Raw genomic sequence first — 6,000 nt, 5'->3', positions numbered from 1 at the left:
GAAGGAAGGAAGGAAGGAAGGAAGGAAGGAAGGAAGGAAGGAAGGAAATGTTTGCTGGATCTGAAACTAAGGTGATGTGAGATGCTCTGGGAAAAATCCTCACCACCCAAGGGCACCTGAGGCTAAGTCATCCCAGAAAGCCAAGCTTAAGTTTTTATACAGGAAAGAGCTCTGGAGCCAGACTCTGACTTGGGCAAACAAAATGACGTCAAAGGACCTGTGGTCACTAGTACAGTGAATCAGAACCAGGGAAGCGTTTATTAGAAGGGGCTTGCTTGAGTCACAAAGAGCCTTCCCTCCTACAGACAATGCCAGCACCATCCCCCTTTGCCACACTCTACACTGCTCCTCCAGTTCATTTGACCAAATCAATAGATCCGACCCAGAAGTCTAGTTTCAGGAAAACTGCTGGAGCCTCGGTAGGCATCTGTTTTCTTATATTTGGAAACTTTAAGAGCTCCACAGAGAACATCTCAGCAAACAAAACCCACCCCAAACCCTGTCAGTTCAGTGGAAACTAAGGGCTTCCCCACACAAGTGTCCCCATTTGGACAACGAGACTCTGAGAAAGACCTTGGTATGTGCCTAGCTCTTGCTATACTTTAAGTCATTTAGCGTCATATTGACGCTCTCTTTCACAGATGATGGATCTGAACTCAGAAACATTAAGGCACGTGCAGGCACACTGGGATTTGCTATCTGCCCTGGAGTGTGCCATTCACACTCTATTAAACTTAAGCTCTGACACATAGCTAGAATCCACTCAGGCAGGGGTTTTAAGCTTAAAAAGACAGGAATTATGAAACAAGCACATGAAAAAAATTCCAACCCCATTCCAGTGGACCACGGACTGGCCTATAATCAGGGGTTAAAGTGTAACTAAGAAAAAATACATCCCAGCATCTGTCAAAATAAAATTTAATGCCTTGTAAATCTCATTTAATTCCTACTTAAAATTTAATCAGTAAATAGATAATACTCACTCTTAGTTCTTTCAGTAAAAGCTTGTGCATAATTAATCTTTAGAAGCCAGTGCAACCGATGTCTTTAATATTTTCAGCAAAGTGCTTACCACTGTTACATAATTCTGCTACCTCAAAGATGATGGAAAAAACATGACTTACCAGAATGATCTATAACCCCAGACACTAAAATACCTTGCCAGACATTTACTCTGAACCTCGGGAGTTGGATTTATATGCTCTAGCCAGGAAGGAGCTCAATTAGTGCTCACCCAATCGTGGCAAAGTTATACCTATCAATTCAGACCATAAATGCAGGTACGATGTTTCTGTTCCTCAGTAAATACGACATTACAGTTAAACTTTCTCTGATACTGAACAACTTCTCTATCAGCAACATTCAAAATGGAGGCCTTGACTACCTCTAGGATGTGAAACAATTTACATCAAACTCTAGGTGCAGGAAAGCCAGTAACCAGGTTGATGAGAGAAAAAAGCAAGTACCTGGTAAAGCAGGCTGTCCACCAGCACGCGTCTGGGCTTCCTGGAGAGCTCGTGCTGGGAGGCACCGCTGGGGTGCCAATCCCACTCACAGGGAGATGATAATAATGTGGTGCTCCGCACCCTGAAAAAGACAATGTGGTTAAAAATCCAACATGGTCACGCCCAGCACAGTAAGATCTTGGGAAACGCACTGAAGTTCACATACTGTGCTATTCAGCCATCTGTAACATGGCTTTTAATACATTTACAGAGTTGTGCAACTGTCACCAAAATCCATTTTAGAGCATTCTCATTACTTCAAGAAAGAACCCTTGGGGCACCTGGGTGGCTCAGTCGGTTAAGCCTGGACTCTTGATTTTGGCTCAGGTCATGATCTCTTGGTCATGAGGTAGAGCCCCATGTCAGGCTCTTTGCTCAGCAGGGGAGTCTGCTGGAGATTCTCTCTCCTCTCTCCCCCGCACACCTCTCTATCTCAAATAAATAAATAAATCTTTAAAAAAGAAAAAAACCTGCACCCCTTAGGCCTCATCCCCCATTGCTCCAGTTCCCTCCTCCCACCTGGCAACCACGAATTCAAGTTTTGTCTCTACACATTTACCTACACTGGATGTTTCAGAAGACAGGCTCATATAATACGTACCTTTTGTGACTGGTTTTGTTTACTTAGCATAATGTTTTGGAGTTTCACCCATGCTCTAGCATGTCTCAGAACTTCACCCCTTTTTGTGGCCAAATAATATTCCACTGTATGGATATACTATAGTTTATGTTTTTATCAGCTGACATACACTTGGGTCGTTTCCACTTTTTGGCTATTATGCACAAGTGTTTTTTGTTTGTTTGTTTGTTTTTTAAAGATTTTATTTATTTGACAGAGAGAGACACAGCAAGAGAAGGAACACAAGCAGGGGGAGCGGGAGAGGGAGAAGCAGGGTCCTCGCTGAGCAGGGAGCCCGATGCGGGGCTCGATCCCAGGACCCTGGGATCATGACCTGAGCCGAAGGCAGACGCTTAACGACTGAGCCACCCAGGCGCCCCTGCACAAGTGTTTAGACAGGCAGTTTTCATTTCTCTCAATGTGTATCTAGGAGTGGAACTGCTGTTCCTAATAATTTCAGCCTTCAGAAAATGGAGAAAATCAGTACCTGGCACCACCAATCCACCTGAGGGGTATCCTGAGGAACAAAATCTTGTGAGAATTCACTTCAGGTAAAAAAAAAAAATACTCAGCAGGTGGGAAAATATAGAGAAAATTTTTTTTAAATTATAGTAAAATACACTTAACATAAAATTTGCCATTTTGAAGTAAACAATAGAGGGGCGCCTGGGTGGTGCAGTCGGTTGAGCATCTGACTGTTGATTTCAGCTCAGGTCACAATCTCAGGGTCATGAGATCTAGCCCCACATCAGGCTCCGCACTCAGCAGGGAGTCTGCTTGAGATTCTCTCTCTCCCTCTCCTTCTGCCCCTCCCCCCACTTGTGCACGGGTGCTTGCTCGCTCGCTTGCTCGCTCTCAAATGGATAAATCTTTTTAAAAAAGTAAACAAGAGAGAAAACATTTTAAACTAAAAGGGAATTCATCTTTTCACAGCATTTATGATACTGGCTCATCTTCACTTTTATATTTGTGGATTGCCCACAATTCGAAAAGATGGCAGATACTTTTTTTTTTTTGACCCCTCATTCCAAGGAAATCCAACAAACATCCCTTCTGCACATTTTTATTAATCCTACATATGCCCTTTAAACCACACAAGGAGGCAAGCTCACTTCTGGGCGAGGCCTAGGCCCCGGCAGCTTCACACAGGGCAGTCATGTCCAGTGGGAGGAAGAATGTGGCTTCTCACCAGTTCTGGACATACTCTTCTGTTTGCTAGACAAAGTGATATTGTGGTATCTATGCAAAACACTCCCTACACAATGAAATAGAAATAAAGAATAGTGTCGATTTTATTTATACAGGCAGGGGACACATTTCCCTTCTCCTACAAGGATCAGCAGGAAATGCAGACACTGGCTAAAGCAAGGCCATCTGGACATCCTACAAAGCAAGCAACAGGATTAGAGCCCGGCCCATGCATGGTTTCTATTATTACTTCCAAAGATAAATAAATGGCCAGCAAATCAAGATGGGCTTGGTTATGCTTTTGGCCTTAATAAGAAATTTTTCTACAGGTATCAGCTCCAAAAAGTGCTTGCTTCTTGTATTGAATCAGATTGCTTTTTAATTAAATCAGTTTTCTGCATTTCTAAAACATCTTGGTTTTAACTTTCTTTGATAAGATTCCCAAGGTTTTTGACATGTGTTGGAGCCACCAGTAACAATCAACCATTTCTAAAATACACCAATATTGATTTAGGGCTACTTTTAAATTTAGAAATAGCTGAGAAAGAACTAAATTATATTCTTTGTTTCCAAGAGTATTGACAGATAGTAAAATTAATGTTAGGTAACATGAAAAACTTGACAAAATTTTAAAAGGAAAATCCATAGGTGGATCAGTATTTTTGTGTTTGAATGTCAATTCCTTTAAACATTTTTTTTCTTTATTTCTGGCTATACTGACACTGAGTTAAGCACAGGCAAATCTTTGCTGAGCACCTACCATGTGCCGGGCATTGGGATAAACATACACCTGCAGAAACCATCCAAACTGTGCTTCAGTGAACTTGCAACATGCAGCCAATTGGTGGGTAGCTGGTGGTTTGGGCCTATCATGTGACTACAGTTTACAGAGGTGAAGTCCAGGCACAGCCCTGTTTGCAGACAGCAAGACGAAGTACTCAAAAGAAGAGGACATTGGTGGCCAATGAATTCCTTGAGGTTTTGAAAACTGAATCATGACCTGACTTCCAATTATGTTTTAAAATGCAAAAGCAGCTGCTCTTGAATATTATGCAGTATTACACGTTGCAGCAATTGTAATATTTCTTAAAAAGAATGAAAGGACCTAAATTCTTGGCAAAAAATATCAGCCTCCTTATTTAGTCAACCAGCCCAATAGGGATCTCGGGTCAGAAGGCACATGGGCAGATTTCCCTCCACAGAAGCGCAGCCAGCCACCTGCCTTTTTATCACTGTCACCTCTAACGACGGTTGGGGGGGGCAGAGGTATTGGGACTGCAAACCCTCAGGAAGATCGGAAAAGTTTGAAGCGGGGCGCCCGGCTGGCTCAGTCAGAGGATCATGTGACTCTTGATCTCAGGGTTTTGAGTTTGAGCCCCACGTGGGGTCTAGACATTACTTAAAAAAAAAAAAAAAAAAAGTTTGAAGTCCAGAGGAAAGCAAGTATGCTCATGGAAAGCCCTTCTCAAGGTGCTTGCTCCTCAAAGTGTGGGTCATGGACTGAACCATGAGCATCACCTGGATCATCCACCAGTCATCACCTGGGCTGACAGCAGGACCTGGAAGCTAATTAAAATGCAGACTCCCAGGCCCCACCATAATTACAGAATTAGAATCTGCATTTTAAGAGTGACTCGTATGTACATTAAGATGTGAGAAATAAGACATCAGAGTGACTCTGAAAGATTTAGAACTGATTAGTGAAATTCATCAGTAGGAGAGTGCCCCTGCTAGGTTACCTAGAAAAGAGATTTTACTAAAAGCTTAGTGAAGGATAGTCCCATGTCCAAAGGAAGACTGTGTTAGGTGAAAAGGGAGTCAGCAAACAAAAGAATGAGAACCAGCAAAACAATGTTTAGTCCGTGTGTATTTAAAGAACTCAAAGTATTACAGATACAAGAAAGATCTCGTTGTCCTGTGACATAGTGCTCTTTCATCAGGCTTCAGGGAATGTTCTCTTAAAAAGAACGAGAAAGAGAGGGAGAGGGGGAGAGAGAGAGACAACATTCAACTTTATTAAGAATCACTTTGGAGTGAATAGTTTGACTTCTGTTTGGCTTGACTTGGGGAAATGAGGAGAAGCAGAGGTGGTTTTACTTAGGGTATTTACTCATTCCAATGGCTAGAAAAGGTTATCTCCTAAAAGAAATGAATAATGTGGCAATCCATTTACACATCTGAATCGCGTGGGTCTGTTTAGGGAGAATCCCTTAAGGACTGATCCTGAGCCAGAAACCAAAAACATTCAGTTGCTGTCTGAGGGCCAAGCCCTCGTTCGTGGTGACTCAAATGAGTCTCAGTTTCACACTTGTAAAAATCAAAGACCGAATTAGAATTAGGGAGTGATGAAGATACAGACCTTGTGTTGCACCTCTCCAATTTTCTGTATTAGTATGTCCTTCATCAATCACAATATTTATTTTCTGCTAAGCCCAGACTTGACCGGGGTGCCCTCCCTAACTCGACACTCTCAGCAACCCACACATCAACTGGCTTTGGCATGCCACAGGAAACCTGTCTGCTGTCCCTGACAAAAGGTCCCCCCAGCTCTAAACTTCTGTCATTCTGGGACAGAAGTCCAGTCTACGATGTGTCCCATCTCCAGGGGCTACTTAAAGAATCACAATTTGATGTGATGTAATGAGCACTGGGTATTATATAAGACTGATGAATCACAGACCTGTACCT

At 42.6% G+C, this 6,000-nt stretch overlaps 1 protein-coding gene across 1 annotated transcript in view; it reads right to left on the bottom strand.

Moving 5' to 3' along the window:
- TJP2 (tight junction protein 2) overlaps nt 1–6,000 on the bottom strand; it is a 121,613-nt gene that overhangs the window by 92,108 nt on the left and 23,505 nt on the right. The window contains 1 exon segment of the mRNA XM_021694355.1: nt 1,467–1,587. The gene's annotated coding sequence lies outside the window, so the exon portion shown is untranslated.

Source organism: Neomonachus schauinslandi, chromosome 13 (genome assembly GCF_002201575.2).
Source record: "Neomonachus schauinslandi chromosome 13, ASM220157v2, whole genome shotgun sequence".
Lineage (NCBI taxonomy): Eukaryota > Metazoa > Chordata > Mammalia > Carnivora > Phocidae > Neomonachus > Neomonachus schauinslandi.
Note: the sequence above shows the minus strand (reverse complement) of the source record. Positions and strands in the feature narration are given on the sequence as shown.